Genomic DNA, 16,696 nt, shown 5'->3' with positions numbered 1-16,696 from the left:
AGCCTCCAGTACAGGTAACTGCCTGACGCCCCTGCCATCACTTTGTGCCACCAGATGATTCAGAGGAGACTCACTCAGAACCTCGGCAGGTAATGAATATATTGAGATGTGCAATGATCCTTCTAAAAATTGGTGCGTGCACATCCGAATTTTAAAAAGAGAAAATTAGTCCCTTTTTTTAAGGTTACAAAAAAGGAAGCGTTTTAGTCTAAAATGAGAAAATGAAAGGAGGAAGACTTTTTTTTCAAAGTAGGTTCTGCCCTTCTCACAGGGGCGGGGGGCGGCGGGGGGCGGTGTGAGTGCACACTGCTTCTGAGTCACAGTGAATGGAGCACTTGGATAAATTCCATAACGAACAGGCACAGAAGACAAATGCCAATTCGTTAAAGAAGAAAAAAGATTAATTCTAAAAGATAAGTCCCCTAGGTTGGGTATCGGGTTTGAACTTTCAAAAAGAGAACCACCTGGTTCTTGATTTTGTTTGGAGGCTGTTTTGATCCTCAGAATTAAGACTGAAACTGATTTTTCTCTAGAATGTTTCAGCAAAGAGGGTGTGCATGGCTGGGGGGCGGGGGTGGGGAGTAACTCCCATCAAACAGCCTTTCTGGATTCCAAGCGCTTAAAGCAGCCACAAGTCCTCAAACGGCTGGAAGAGAATGAAGAGTCCCAAAGCCTAGCACCTGAGTTTTATGGGTTTCAAAACACCCTCTCCATCTTCTTGCTGATGGAGAACCCTGGAGAGGAGGGGTTGCCAAGCCCTTCCAGTAAAAGAGGCCCTTGGAGCCCAGAAAGATTTAATAATTGGCTCAAGGACACACAGCACAGACTTATATGCTGACCTATATCCAATACGGTGCTCACTGCTTCCCAACAGGGAAAGCACTTCCAAAGAAAGTCGCCAACTCAAGTTCAGCTTCCTAAAACCCAGCTTGGCCACTACCTGGCCCTCCTCCTACATAGAGGAGGGAACAGGCATGTATCCCTCTCGAAGCATTCACTCTCTCACGGAAATAAAGCGGAAATGGCAGAATCAGTCACTTAAGCCCTGGTGGCATGTTCAGCCTGGACGAGTTGTTTTTCCATTCAAATTCATGATCTCTGCACATGAAGAGTGGGTGGCTGTAGTCACCACTTGCGTCTCTCATCTCAACCCTTTATAACAAACTAATGGGAAGAACTTGAGGACAGCGTAGCTGTATGTTTGACTCCGAGCTGATAATGACAGCAGTGGTAGCTAGTGCTTACCCCATGCTAGGCCCTGCGTGGAGAACATTAAATAGTTGTATATGCATTTTACAGATGAGGTAACTGAGACACAGAAAGGTTAAAGTCGCTTGCTTGAGGCTCTGAAAGTTTAAAGTAGGGGAGCTGGAATTTAAACTTACAGGGCCAGGTTTCTCTGGTGGCACAGTTAAGAATCCGCCTGCCAATGCAGGGGACACGGGTTCGAGCCCTGGTCCTGGAAGATACCACATGCCGCAGATCAACTAAGCTCATGTGCCACAACTACTGAGCCTGTGCTCTAGAGCCTGCGAGCTACAACTACTGAGCCCACGTGCCACAACTACTGAAGCCCGTGCACCTAGAGCGCATGCTCCGCAACAAGAGAAGCCACCGCAATGAGAAGCCCGCACACTGCAACGAAGAGTAGCCCCAGCTCGCCGCAACTAGAGAAAGCCTGTGCGCAGCAACGAAGACCCAACGCAGCCAAAACTAAGTAAATAAAATAAATTAAAAATAAACCTACAGGACCTGTGGTTTAACCCCCTGCCGCTTACCAGCTGTGTGATCTTGCATAAGTTACTTAATTTCTCTAAACCATATCCTTGTCATCTGTAAAATGGGGGTTATAACAGTGACACCATAAGGCAGTTCAAAGCAATAAACGAGGTAACATAAATGAAGCGCCTGGCAACAGGACTCCTTCGTTTCACAATTCTATGGAATGCTGTTCACAAATGGAGATGTGCTATAAGGCAGTCCTGCTTGGCACAGTGCCTGTCATGGGGAAAGCACCAAATGCTACCATCAGTATTCATTATCATGTACAATGGTGCCAACAATCATGGTCAAAAACCTAGGGAGTTACTGCTCACCCGTGAAGGCTCAGCCCAGGTGTCACCTGCTCCAAAGAGCTCTCCTTTGCTATCCATTCTGATTTGGTTTGCCATGGATAGTTTGGTTCTTATGACCAGTTTCAGAGCATGTCTTACTTCCCTAAACAGATGTAAACTTCTAGAGGACAGACGTTGATCCATGCCTTGGATCCCTTCAACCACCTACAGTACCAAGCACACAGTAGGGCCTTCAGGAACTGTATGATGGTTTCCTTCAAAAGGTGGGGTCTAATTCTTCTCTCTTTGCATGTAGGCCGAACTTAGTGACTCGCTTCTAACTAAGAGAATAAAGTGTCAGTGACAACGTGCGACTTCAGAGACTAGGTCATAGAAGTTTGTGGCTTCCTGCTTGCTCTCTCTCTCAGATCACCTGCTCTGGGGCAAGCTAGCTGCTATGCAATAAGGACACCCAAGCTTCTCTAGGGAGAGGTCCAGGAGTTGAGGAACTGAGGCCTCCCACCAACAGCCAGGTGAGTGAGCCACCTTAGCAGCAGACTCCTCAGGCCCAGTCAAGATTTCAGGGGACTGCAGCCATCACCTTGATTGCAATCTCGTGAGAGACTGACCATGAGCCAGAGCCACCCAGCTACGCCCAAATTCCTGACCCACAGAAGCTGTGAGGTAATCAATATTGTGTTAAGCCACCACACTTTGGGATAATTTGTTACGTGTTAATATAAAACCAAAACAGGAACCACATGGTGAGTTTAACAGCAAGCAGACAACAGGAAAGTTACAGTTTTAGGGTAGGAGTAATCCTCATACTTGGATGAGAGCTTCACTGTTATTAAACTAAAAGAGAAATCAGATAGGAGACCCAGGTAGGCAGGTTTTTGCTCAGAAATCACCACAGGGAAGTAGAGGGGGTAGATGTGGATGACTCAAGGTAAGGCTGGCTGACCAGCTGAGCACTTCACTCCCTCAGGCTGACCAGATGAGGGCTCCAGCTCCATCCCCCCCACTCCTTCCCCAGCCCCAGGGCACATTCCAGCTACAAAGCCCTCCTCAAAGTTCCCCCAAAGGGATCAAGCCCCTCTTCCTGCCCTCTTGCCTTCCCACCTGGGGGGGCGGGGGGGGCATGTGTCCTCCTCCTACATACCTCTCCCCTTTTATTCATTTATTTCTATTCACCAAATTTTTAAAAATATCTTCATTGGACTATAACTGCTTTACAATGGTGTGTTAGTTTCTGCTTTATAACAAAGTGAATCATTTGTACATATACATATATCTCCATATCCCCTCCCTCCTGTGCCTCCATCCCACCCTCCCTATGCCACCCCTCTAGGTGGTCACAAAGCACCGAACTGATCTCCCTGTGCTATGCAGCTGCTTCCCACTAGCTATCTATTTTACATTTATAGTGTATATATGTCCATGCCATTCTCTCACTTTGTCCCAGCTTACCCTTCCCCCTCCCGTGTCCTCAGGTCCATTCTCTACATCTGCGTCTTTATTCCTGTCCTGCCCCTAGGTTCTTCAGAACCTTTTTTTTTTTTATATTCCATATATGTGTTAGCATACGATATTTGTATTTCTCTGACTTACTTCACTCTGTATGACAGACTCTAGGTCCATCCACCTCACTACAAATAATTTCGTTTCTTTTAATGGCTGAGTAATATTCCATTGTATATATGTGCCACATCTTCTTTATCCATTCATCTGTCGATGGACACTTAGGTTGTTTCCATTGTCCTGGCTATTGTAAATAGAGCTGCAATGAACATTGTGGTACGTGACTCTTTTTGAATTATGGTTTCCTCAGGGTATATGCCCAGTAGTGGGATTGCTGGGTAGTATGGTAGTTCTATTTTTAGTTTTTTAAGGAACCTCCATACTGTTCTCCATAGTGGCTGTACCGATGTAAATTCCCACCAACAGTGCAAGAAGGTTCTCTTTTCTCCACACCCTCTCCAGCATTTTTTGTTTGTAGACATTCTGATGATGCCCATTCTGAATGGTGTGAGGTGATACCTCATTGTAGTTTTGATTTGCATTTTTCTAATGATTAGTTATGTTCAGCATCCTTTCATGTGTTTGTTGGCAATCTGTATATCTTCTCTGGAGACATGTCTATTTAGGTCTTCTGCCCATTTCTGGATTAGGTTGTTTGTTTTTTTGATATTGAGCTGCATGAGCTGCTTGTAAATTTTGGAGATTAATCCTTTGTCAGTTACTTCGTTTGCAAATATTTTCTCCCATTCTGAGGGTTGTCTTTTCGTCTTGTTTATGGTTTCCTTTGCTGTGCAAAAGCTTTTAAGTTTTATTAGGTCCCATCTGTTTATTTTTGTTTTTATTTCCCTTACTCTAGAAGGTGGGTTAAAAAGGATCTTGCTTTGATTTATGCCATAGAGTGTTCTGCCTATGTTTTCCTCTAAGAGTTTTATAGTGTCTGGCCTTACATTTAGGTCTTTAATCCATTTTGAGTTTATTTTTATGTATGGTGTTAGGGAGTGTTCTAATTTCATTCTTTTACATGTAACTGTCCGGTTTTCCCACCACCACTTATTGAAGAGGCTGTCTTTTCTCCACTGTATATTCTTGCCTCCTTTATCAAAAATAAGGTGACCATATGTGTGTGGGTTTATCTCTGGGCTTTCTATCCTGTTGCATTGATCTATATTTCTGTTTTTGTGCCAGTACCATACTGTCTTGATTACTGTAGCTTTGTAGTATAGTCTGAAGTCTGGGAGCCTGATTCCTCCAGCTCCGTTTTTCTTTCTCAAGATTGCTTTGGCTATTCGGGGTCATTTGTGTTTCCACACAAGTTGTGAAATTTTTTGTTCCAGTTCTATTAAAAATGCCATTGGTAGTTTGATAGGGATTGCACTGAATCTGTAGATTGCTTTGGGTAGTATAGTCATTTTCACAGTGTTGATTCTTCCAATCCAAGAACATGGTATATCTCTCCATCTGTTTATATCATCTTTAATTTCTTTCATCAGTGTCTTATAGTTTTCTGCATACAGGTCTTTTGTCTCCTTAGGTAGGTTTATTCCTAGGTATTTTATTCCTTTTGTTGCAATGGTAAATGGGAGTGTTTCTTTAATTTCTCATTCAGATTTTTCATCATTAGTGTATAGGAATGCAAGAGATTTATGTGCATTAATTTTGTATCCTGCTACTTTACCAAATTCATTGATTAGCTCTAGCAGTTTTCTGGTGGCATCTTTAGGATTCTCTATGTATAGTATCATGTCATCTGCAAACAGTGACAGTTTTACTTCTTCTTTTCCAATTTGGATTCCTTTATTTCTTTTTCTTCTCTGATTGCTGTGGCTAAAGCTTCCAAAACTATGTTGAATAATAGTGGTGAGAGTGGGCAACCTTGTCTCATTCCTGATCTTAGTGGAAATGATTTCAGTTTTTCACCATTGAGGACAATGTTGGCTGTAGGTTTGTCATATATGGCCTTTATTATGTTGAGGAAAGTTCCCTCTATGCCTACTTTCTGGAGGGTTTTTATCATAAATGGGTGTTGAATTTTGTTGAAAGCTTTTTCTGCATCTATTGAGATGATCATATGGTTTTTCTCCTTCAATTTGTTAATATGGTGTACCACATTGACTGATTTGCATATATTGAAAAATCCTTGTATTCCTGGGATAAACCCCACTTGATCATGATGTATGATCCTTTTAATGTGCTGCTGGATTCTGTTTGCTAGTATTTTGTTGAGGATTTTTGCATCTATGTTCATCAGTGATATTGGCCTATAGTTTTCTACTTTTGTGGCATCTTTGTCTGGTTTTGGTATCAGGGTGATGGTCACCTCGTAGAATGAGTCTGGGAGTGTTCCTCCCTCTGCTATATTTTGGAAGACTTTGAGAAGGATAGGTGTTAGCTCTTCTCTAAATGTTTGACAGACTTCGCTTGTGAAGCCATGTGGTCCTGGGCTTTTGTTTGTTGGAAGTTTTTTTATTCACTGTTTCAATTTCAGTGCTTGTGATTCATCTGTTTATATTTTCTATTTCTTCTTGGTTCAGTCTTGGAAGGTTGTGCTTTTCTAAGAATTTGTCCATTTCTTCCAGGTTGTCCATTTTATTGGCATATAGTTGCTTGTAGTAATCTCTCATGATCCTTTGTATTTCTGCAGTGTCAGTTGTTACTTTTCCTTTTTCATTTCTAACTCTGTTGATTTGAGTGTTTTCCCTTTTTTTCTTGATGAGTTTGACTAATGGTTTATCAATTTTGTTTATCTTCTCAAAGAACCAGCTTTCAGTTTTATTGAACTTTGCTATCATTTTCTTCATTTCTTTTTCATCTATTTCTGATCTGATCTTTATGATTTCTTTCCTTCTGCTAACCTTGAAGTTTTTTTGTTCTTCTCTAATTGCTTTAGGTGTAAGGTTAGGTTATTTATTTGAGATGTTTCTTTTTTCTTGAGGTAGGATTGTATTGCTATAAACTTCCCTCTTAGAACTGCTTTTTTTTTTTTTTTTTTTTTTTGTGGTACGCAGTCCTCTCACTGTTGTGGCCTCTCCCGTTGCAGAGCACAGGCTCCAGATGCACAGGCTCAGAGGCTATGGCTCACGGGCCCAGCCGCTCCACGGCATGTGTTATCTTCCTGGACCGGGGCACGAACCTGTGTCCCCTGCATCAGCAGGTGGACTCTCAACCACTGTGCCACGAGGGAAGCCGCTACAACTGCTTTTGATGCATCCCATAGGTTTTGGGTTGTTGTGTTTTCATTGTCATTTGTTTCTAGGTATTTTTTTACTTCCTCTTTGATTTCTTCAGTGATGTCTTGGTTATTTAGTAGTGTATTGTTTAGCCTCCATGTGTTTGTATTTTCTAGAGATTTTTTCCTGTAATTGATATCTAGTCTCATAGCATTGTGGTCAGAAAAGATACTTGATATGATTTTAATTTTCTTAAATTTACCAAGGCTTGATTTGTGACCCAAGATATAGTCTATCCTGGAGTAAGTTCCATGAGCGCTTGAGAAGAAAGTGTAATCTGCTGTTTTTGCATGGAATGTCCTATAAATATCACTTAAGTCCATCTTGTTTAATGTAACATTTAAAGCTTGTGTTTCCTTATTTATTTTCATTTTGGATGATCTGCCCATTGTATTCACCAAATTTTAAAAAATGTTTTCTTGTGAAATAGTTTCAAACTTACAGAGAAGATGCAAGAAAAGCACAGTGAATCTTTCAACCATGTTTGCTTTCACCATTTTCCACCTTCCTGTTATCTTTCTTTCCCCCTCTCTGCCATCTATCTGTATCTATAATTTTTTTCTGAAACATTTGAGAGAAAGTTGAAGACTTAATAATCCTTGAGTCCTAAATTCTTTGGTGTGTATTTCCTGTGACTAAGGACATAAAAATCAGGAAGTTTAACACTGAAACAACACTATTATCTAATCTACAGTCAATATCCAAATTTTGCCAATTGATCTGATGTAATGTCCTTCATGTTAATTTTTTTTTTGGTTCAGGATCCAATCCAAGATTGTTCATTCATTTTCTCACTGATCAAATATGTCATATGCCAGGCACTGGGTAAAGCACAGGGGATAAAATAATGAGGGGGAAAACAGACACAGCCACTGTCCTCCTGGCACTTATAGTTTAGTAGGGAGACATATTAATCAAATAATCACACTAACAGTTAAGTCTGTGTAATCACAAACTAAGACACGTGCTTTAAAGTAAAAAAGCCTCGACTGGGGTGAGGGTTGGCGGGTGTGCATGTGGTGCTGGGGGTGTTGGATTAGAAAGCTCCCCTGAGGTTGGGACACCTGAGCTGAGATCTAAAGGGTGGGGCAGCATTAACCAAGCCGTTTGCATGCATGCAGGCATGGGGTGCGTGTGTGGTAGGGTAACTGGCAGAGCGCCCATGCGATGAGAAAGACTCTGTGCAGGAGAATGCACGGCTTGTTGAAGGTCAGTAGAATGGAGGGCAGAGGGGGAAGGCAATGTGGGGAGGGACCTGGAGTGGAGTTTAGTCTGTATCTCAGAACAACAGGAAGCTACTGATGGGTCCGAGGAGAGCCAGTGGCACGATTCATATTTCCAAAAGACTACTCTGGCTGCCAGTTGGAGAAAGGTAGTGAAAATAATATGGGCCAACAATCCCTTAGCCTTGATTTCAGAATCCAAAAGCTTTTTCTAGAACTCGTTTAATGACAAAACCTGACCTGATCAGACATGAGGCTACTTATAGTCTTTATTTGTTCACTTAGTGTGAATATTCTCACATTTTTGCCACAGGGAAAAAAATGTGTTATGATTATAGGGCGCAACCATAGACCCTGCTGGGGCTATTACGTAATGCAGTGTGTACACTGTATTAACTTTCCTAATTCAGAAAGATTCTTATGCCACTCGACAACTTGTTGCCTCTCAACTTCAAATTCACCTTCTTTGACAGCTGTGCGAAAATGGATCTGGGCCCTTTAAACATTTTTCCCTTGCCAGATAACATGATATTAACAGTGATCAGTAGATGCTAGAGAGACACTGCAGAAGGAAGGGTTTTCTGTTTCTTTGTTTTTCATCCTGGTTTTGGTGTATTTGTCAGGCAGGCAGCATGGATGACTTCTCCGGTCCAGGTTCCTGTAGCAAGCACACCTTCTCCATCGTCCAGCTTCAGTGACCAGCAGCATCCAGCTGCTGGCAGCTTCCCCCTAACACCTACTCCCTTGGACGGTCTGGTAGCTAAATGTGTTCCATGAGACACCTCACCAAGAACAGCTTACCCCACCACAAAGAGCTTTCTCCAGCACATTTCACTGGGGTAGCACCAGAGCTACTTCTCTGCCATTCAGTAAGCACAGCTGTTCCCTCCCCAACAAAGTCAAGATCTCAGCCCTCTTCCTTAAGAGCTCTATCTCGGCCCAGGAGGGAGACCTTCCTTAGGAATTCTATCTCAACGGGAGTCGGGGGTGTGCTTCTTGCTGTTCGATCTCTGCCCGAGGGCTAGTGGCTGTTCCTGTATCTGCTATTCCCACATTCTTTAGAACATATTTAGAGCTCTCTTCACTTCGTAATAGCCAATCCTTCATTACTCCAATCTCCTGTCACAGTTAATAGTTCTTTATACTCAAAGTTCCATGTCCAGATTACTGGGTGGTTTCTCTCTCCTGATAGAACCCTGACTAACGTAATTGTGAATCCTAAAGTATGCCTCATACAGAGGGGTTAGGCTAAGGGATTCTGGATCTGACATAATAACAGCATCTATGTACCACTTTTTATATGCCAGGCACTATTCCAAGTGCTTTGTGTTTGTGAACTAATTTAATCCTGATTTAAATTAAAATTTTAACAGAGGAGACAGATTCCATAACTTTCCCAAAGTCTCACAGCTAGTAAAGAGCAGAACTGGGATTCAAACCCAGGCAAACCTGTGGCCTTATAAGCCTGCGGTTGAGGTGGGGAGGGAGCGAGGCGAGAGGGGGCAGCACAGAGATCAGCTCAAAGGCTACTGTGCATCCTCTGTCATGCCTTCAGGGCCCCGTGCCCACTCCACCAACTGCTCACAACCCTGCCCTGGAACTGTGTGCCTAGAGGTCCAGCAGGTCCTTAAGGGCACAAGAGCAGAGACCATGTCCTTTCCTCCTGGAATGTCAAGTGCTTAGCAGAGAGCCCTCCTGGGCACATTCAGGATTCAGTCAAAGTCTGCTGGATCAATGATATGTTGAACAAAATAGAACTATAGGCCCCAAAGCCAGCTGAACCACAGATTGAGCCTCCTGGGTCTCATCCCGCGCTTGGAGCGCTCGGGCCCCGCAAGTGCTGTCCTGGGAGCTCCTCTGTCCCGCCTGGCCTCACGTGCAGACACCTGACAGCAGTTGACAAAATGACTTCTTAGGTCTTTTTCAACTCTAGACCTCCAGACTCGTCAGAGAGCAAGTCTGATCACATGATTTCTCTGCCCGACACCCTTCACGTCTCTGGGAACCACCATGTGGAGTCCAGCCCATGGACCTGGCCTCACCAACACCCCAGCCTCTCCCAGGCCCACTCCAGGCTCTACTCCTTAGGGGCCAGCAACGCTGAACCTGGGAGACCCTGCACACGCCGCATGGTTTTCCCCACACTGGGCTTTTGACTGTGTTTCCCCTCTGCTGGGAATCCCTATGCTCCCCACCCCTCCCCAGCCCTGCCCCTGCCTTCAAAGACTTAGGTCAGGAGTTCCTCCTTCTGGAAGCCTTCTCTGCTCCCACCGCGCCCCCCCCCATCCATCTGGGCTAACTGGGCTAACTGTGCTCACATATAACCCCATACCTGCGGCCACCAGAGCGAGATCCCACTGGATCCCGAGTGACTCGGCTGGCGCATGGAGCCAAGTGTGGTGGTGAAAGCTCAGGACCCTGCAGGCCAACCACAGCTCCATCAGTGACCAGCTGTGTGACCTGGGGTGCAATATTTCATCTCCTTGGTGCTGAGTGCCCTCATCTATAAAATGGGGATATTTATAGCGTGTTTGCCATTGGATTGCTATGAAGATTAAGAACAATAATGTATGTAAGGTGCTTAAAACCATGTCTGGCCAAAGCAGCCTGCAGAGGAGTTACCATCATGAGTGTCTGAAGCTCAGTGGCTGAGAGTCACACAGCTTGGTGGCCTCACTACCTGGCACGGCATCTGGTCCACAGCACGGTGCAGCATACGGACGAATGGATTCATTCTACAGCAGGGTGCAGTGTATGGATGAACGGATTCATTCTCCCTCCACTCCCATAGCCTCCAACCTGCTGCCCTGGCCTCCAGTGCCTCCTGCGTTGCCACTTCCACCTTTCTGAGGCACATCTCGGATCAGGCCATCATCTGTGCAAACTCTATCCCCGGCTTCCCTGTGTCCTGAGGACTAGCCTCCCAGAGTCCCATTCAGAGTCCCTGTGACACAGCCCTCACTCCCTGCAGTGATTCTCTAAAGGGCATCCAAAGGCGCAGTGACTCTGCCACCTAAGAGACCCCGATCCCAGTATGGGTGCTTTGCTAAATTCCTAACCTTCCTCAGGGCCACCTTGTAAGTCACTGCCTTTCAGAAATCCTTCCTGACCTCTTCCTCCTGGCATCGCCTGGCTGACCCCTCCCTCAGTATTTAGGCTGCTCTGCCTGTGCGCCACATCACTGTGAACTTGACTATGTACCCTGTAGACTAGGAGCTCTCTGAAGGCAGGAGCTGTTTTCTGTACTCTCACATAGTAATGACCCCCGCCCCAAATCAACTGAGGTGGGACCCAGAACAAAAACAAGTTGTTGAAACCACTGTAGTGGGAACTCAAAAAAAAAAGAGACAATGCAGTTAAGTAAAAGGCAGAATGTAACACGTGTTTACTCATTGGTATTCAAGGCTAATAGCTAAGTGTTAAAAAAAAAATTTGAAAGAGGTTGATCTCTTAACAAGGAGAATGGCTTTAGCTAAAGAATACATATGTGCAGGGTAATAAGCTAATCCTCCACAGGAAGTGAGGATTTTTCCCATGAATTAAAAAGGAATTGAAGTAGCTGGAAGAGATTAAGACAATTATCCCTGCCTTTGCCAACAGTGTTTTGTCCATCTCCACACAAACACAACATATAAACATACTCATGAGCACACATAAAACAATCTGACGAGAAAATGGTCCATGCATTCATTTCCTAGGGCTGCCAGAAAAAATTACCACAAACTACGTGGCTTAAAAAAAGAAATTTACTGTCTCACAGTTCTGGAGGCTACAAGTTCAGAAGTGAGGTGTTGGCAAGGCCAGGCTCCCTCCAAAGCCTCTGGGGGAGGATGCGCCTTTGCCTCTTCCAGCTGCTGGTCGCCCCAGGCCTCCTGGTTTACACAGCACAGCTCCCATCTCTGCCTCAGACGTCACAGGGCCGCCTTCCTTCACTGTGTCCCTCCTCTTATAAGGACACCAGGCAGTCACACATGATTAAGTCACACGAGGCCATATGCTACTCTAGCACATCCTCATCTTAACCAGATACATCGGCAACGACCAAGTATGGTCACATTCTGAGGGCCTGGCGTTAGAACTTCAACGTAGCTTTTCGGGGGGGACATGATTCAACCCACAGCAGTCCATTCATCCATGGGAGATGTGGTCCTTGGAGAAAGACCCGCCCAAGGTCACACAGCAAGTGAAGGCATTTCCTCCACCAGGAAAACACCAGAACACGGGGTCAGCAAACCAGGGCCTGCCAACCAGTCTGCTGCCTGATTCTGCACATAAAAGTTTTACTGGCACAGGGCATGCCCATTCATTTACGTATTATCTCCGTTGCTTTCACACTACAATGACAGGGCTGGGGAGCTGCAGCGGAGATCATATGGCCTGCAAAGCCTAAAATAGTCTCTGGGCTACAAGAATACATAAAATACACTGGCCACGTTTGCGGGTGGAATTTCTAGAGACAGGAGGAAGCCTAGGCCCAAATGGCAGCTCTCTGGGACCCCTTCTCTCCAACTGGAAGCCCTCTCAGCTGTCCTGCTAGGAAAGCTCCTTCAATATAACTTCCCTCTGCCTAGAGAAATGGCAAAACATAGCACTACAACATTCGTGCCACTGAAGCTGTACAGATTAAATTCTATAAGCGTTTCTGAGAGACAGACATTAGTTCTAACAGGAAGGTCAAAGAAGACTTTCTGGGAAGGGAAAGACTTGAGAGGAGCCTGCAAAGATGAATAGTGGACTCTCAAGAAATCCTTTAGGCCACACTGAGCCACAGCATATTACCTAGGACTCTGCTCAGCTAAAGGAAGTGAGTTCCCCATCACTGGAGGTGTTCAAGCCAACGATGGCTGACCATTTGGCAGGGATGCAGTTGGGGGAGACAGGGCAAGATGAAAGACAGTCCCTCGGAATTGTGGATTCCACAGTGGTAGGCGGATGGCCTCTTCAGTCTCATATCTCAACATATTTGCTCAGAGAGACACACACAGGAGAGGGGAGACAGCTAGGGAGGGAGTGGGGGTGGAGGGAGAGAGAGACATACACAGAGAAAAGAGAGGGCTGAGAATCAGAAGGGGTGAAAGAGGCGAACTCACACCCGAAGCCAAAGAGAGCCCACACAAACCACGGAGGGAGGAAATCCACACCAGGGCTTTTTGCCTCCTTAACTGCTACAGAGGAAAAACAGAGACAGCAAAACCCTGACAGTTAGTTAAAACTAATCAAATGTCCCTTTAATACCTCTGGCTTGGCACCTGGCAGCCTTCTTAATGTGCCCCATTGTTCCCTGGCAGGGCTCTTGGCTGCCTCTCCCACTGCCAGGGGAGGGCAAGAGCAGCGGCCCAGCCAGGATCCAGGCTGGGGAGGGAGGCCCGGAGAGGCACACCCCAGACGCACAGGGATGACCCCGCGGGGAGACCCCAGTGGGAAAGTGAACACACCAGATGGCAAGATCTGGCAACTGCCCAAAGTGCGGGGCGCAGGAAGAGGTTCAGGTCTCAAAGCTGACGAGGCCCTTTTACTTGTGCTCTGCTCACATGCCAGGAAGGTATTATCCCCACCTTACAGATGAGGAAATGGAGGCCAAGAGAGGTAAAACGTGGTAGTGAAGAGGCAGTTAAGCAAAGTTTGAGAGTCAGAAATCTGAGTCTGAGTCTCACCACTCACTTGTTTGCTCTGCAGCCCCGAGAGGTTACTTAACGCTTCCTGAGCCCCCATTTTCCCATCTGCAAAATGACCACAGTAAGGGCACTTATAACAGTGGAGAAATGAGGTGGGCCCCAGGCACGGCAGGCAGCAAGAGTGCAAGGATTAATGCGGGTTATTGGTACCTCTGTGGTGCCAGGGCGGAAACAGTGACGGAAGTCTCAGCCCAGGACTGGCCACCACGCCAACTGTGCCCTGTCCTCCCACACCCCACTGTCGCACCAGCAGCCACCTGGAACCTCTAAGGGAAGGTTCCAGTAGGGAGGGGGATGGAGCTGCAGCCACTCCTGCCCTGGCAAAGGGCCCTGTCCTCAGAGACCTGGGTGGCTACATGCAGCTGAACTGCCTTCACAGAGGCTCTTTCCCAGAAATGCCCTCCGGATGCCTTTGAGGGCCCCCCCCCCCACAAAAGGCATGTGCCGTTTCTGCTGGGAAAGCCATCTTCCCTCTCATTTCACAGACTCCTAACACTCCCCCTGTAACAGGAGTGTACATACTGGGGCTCCCCGACATGCCAAGGAGCACAGGCAGAAAACAAAGTGGACTCTGTGCTTACGTCGTTGCTAATGAACCTACACGCCCCTGACACAGCTGGAACAAACGATATTAGACAGGGTGGACCTCAGATTCAGAATCCCTAGAGACACAGAGAGGCAAGGCAAATGGTTCCTAGTCTCACATAGAGCAGGAATCATCCAGATATAAACTTAAGTGAGTCTGTTCAAGAGCCTAAGGCTTATATTTTACATTTCCAAGTAACCACCTTTTTCCCCCCTGGAAAGTGCATTAGGCTTACAGTCAGAAGGACCAGCCTCAGCTTACTGGCTCTGTAACTTGTCCTGTCACTTATGCTCTTTGAACCTCGGCTGGCTCATCTGTCAAGTGACAAACTGGACACAGGTTATAAAGCAGGGCTCCCAAACTCAAATGTCTCCAGAGGCCAGCACAGTTACAGGAAAGGGTGAGGAACCCAGGTTTGAGATCACAAAGTGTGGCGGGGGGCCACGGCCGATTCAAGAGCCGGAGCCTGTCTAGACGGGGCAGCTGCAAGATCCAGCCACTTTTTGTGATGCTGTAACCCGGCCCCAGCTGCTAGACCTTTCCATTTTCCCCCAAAAGCCAGAAAAGATAATTTTTTAAAACGTGAGATATTCCAATGTTTAGGTACTGACAACAACTTACTAACATTTAAAAATAAAGACATCCAACCATTTATGGGCCAGCACTGGATGAACCACACAAAACATGTCTCTGGGCTACATGTGGCCCACAGGCCACCAGTTTGCAACCTCCAATAAAATACCATATAAGGTTGTTGGTTTTTTTTAAAGTAATACAAACGTCAAATAAAGTAATAAAAGAAGTTATCTGAAGGAGACAGCCATTAAGGTTTATTACCAATAAAACAACCAGGAATTCAAACTATAGCCCCTGGTGCCCCAAAAACAGTCACTAATGTTTCAGTAAAGTTAGGTGCTGAATTTAGAAACTGGTTATTTCACAGATGCCTGCACACAGGTACGCATTTTAACTGTCAGCAGCCGACTGATCAATACTCAGGAGGAGGCATGCAAAAATAACAGTTTTCAGTTGAGCACATACAATGTGCTTTAGCAGCAGGAAGTAATTTCCACACAGTCCCCCGCCAAGATGTTTCCAACCTGTTTCCCTTTATGAAACCACCTTCCTCCAAAGCCCTGCCAGCCCCCTCTGCTCAGCAGCCCTGGCCTCTCCCTCTTCCAGGAGGCTGACATTTGTAACAGGGCAAGACCAGCCCAAACATACAACCCCAGTTAACTGGGAAGCTGCCCAGGAGTGAGGCTCCCAGGCGGCCCGTGGGACCTGCTGCAATACTGCATTGAGGCATTCGGCTCGCAGAAGAGCATTCCAGAGCCAACACAATGGATCCAAGAACCAGGCTCGTGGGGCTCTCAGTGATAACCTCCCACGTCCGTCTGGGGAAGAGGGTGGACTCACCCAAGGTCAGAGGATGGCAAGGCAGCAGGAGGAAGCCTTGGGCTGTGAGCTCTGCTCTGCTCGAGGGAGACACCTGGGCTGGAACCCTATTTCCATCACTTCCCAGCTGTGTGGCCCTGGATACGTCATGAAACCTCTCTGCTCATTTTCTTACCTTTAATGTAATTTAATCATCACCACAAGACGAAGGAATGCTGATTGTGCTCATTTTAGGAGAAGGCAGAGCTGGGCCTGGGAATCAGGGATTCAGTTCCCAATCACACACTCTCTCCAACTCAAAGGATAGGCCCCTAGGGTCTCCATAATGTGACCCTTCCTGGGAAGACCCTGAGTTCAATACCTGCCCCCTCTGTGGGCATCTCACCTTTGCCCCCACAGCAGGAAGGCAGAGGACCCATCTGAGAAAGGCAACAGATCACAGGCACCAGCGGAAAGCAAACCTTTAGGGCCCCAGACAGTCCCTGTGGCCCACTGCAGAGGGATCTGCAAAATGCACGGCCCATCCCACATGCCAATCCCAGACTCTGAGCTGTTTGCATTTGACACGGTGCCACTATTAACAGGCACCAGAGTCCCCTGGGGAGAGCTGGCTGGCAACTTGGGGAAGCTGCAGCTAAACACACTCCCCAGGAATAGATGTTCGAAGTGCTCCTGGGGGGAAAGGAGTAAGCACCTGGGGAGGAAGGCAAGGTTTGCCTCCTGGGGGTGCTGACAAGCTGGGGACATGGGCAGAGAGGAGAGACTTCCCTGCTCGATTCTCAGTAGGATCTGTTGAATACATGGCTCCTTGGCCCACCCCAGACTGGCCCAAGCAGGCTCCTTGGGCACGGGTCCTGGAGCCTCCACTGTTACCAGGCTCCTCAGGGACGCCGAAGCGCCCTGCAGTTCCAGAAGAACCATTTCCTGAGGCCAGGCTTCCTGCACTCGGCCAGCAGTCACCGAGCACCCACACATCATTCACTCACACACCTGCTCCTTCAGTCCCTCAGCAAAT

The 16,696-nt window shown here is 46.4% G+C and overlaps 1 protein-coding gene across 2 annotated transcripts in view; it reads right to left on the bottom strand.

The window, feature by feature from the left end:
* Positions 1–16,696, bottom strand: part of GALNT10 (polypeptide N-acetylgalactosaminyltransferase 10) — a 214,490-nt gene that overhangs the window by 189,679 nt on the left and 8,115 nt on the right. The gene's annotated exons all lie outside the window — the stretch shown is intronic.

This window comes from Mesoplodon bidens (assembly GCF_964165515.1).
Source record: "Mesoplodon bidens genome assembly, chromosome: 4".
NCBI classification, from domain to species: domain Eukaryota; kingdom Metazoa; phylum Chordata; class Mammalia; order Artiodactyla; family Ziphiidae; genus Mesoplodon; species Mesoplodon bidens.
The sequence above is the reverse complement of the archived record's forward strand: the minus strand, read 5'-3'. Positions and strand labels throughout refer to the sequence as shown.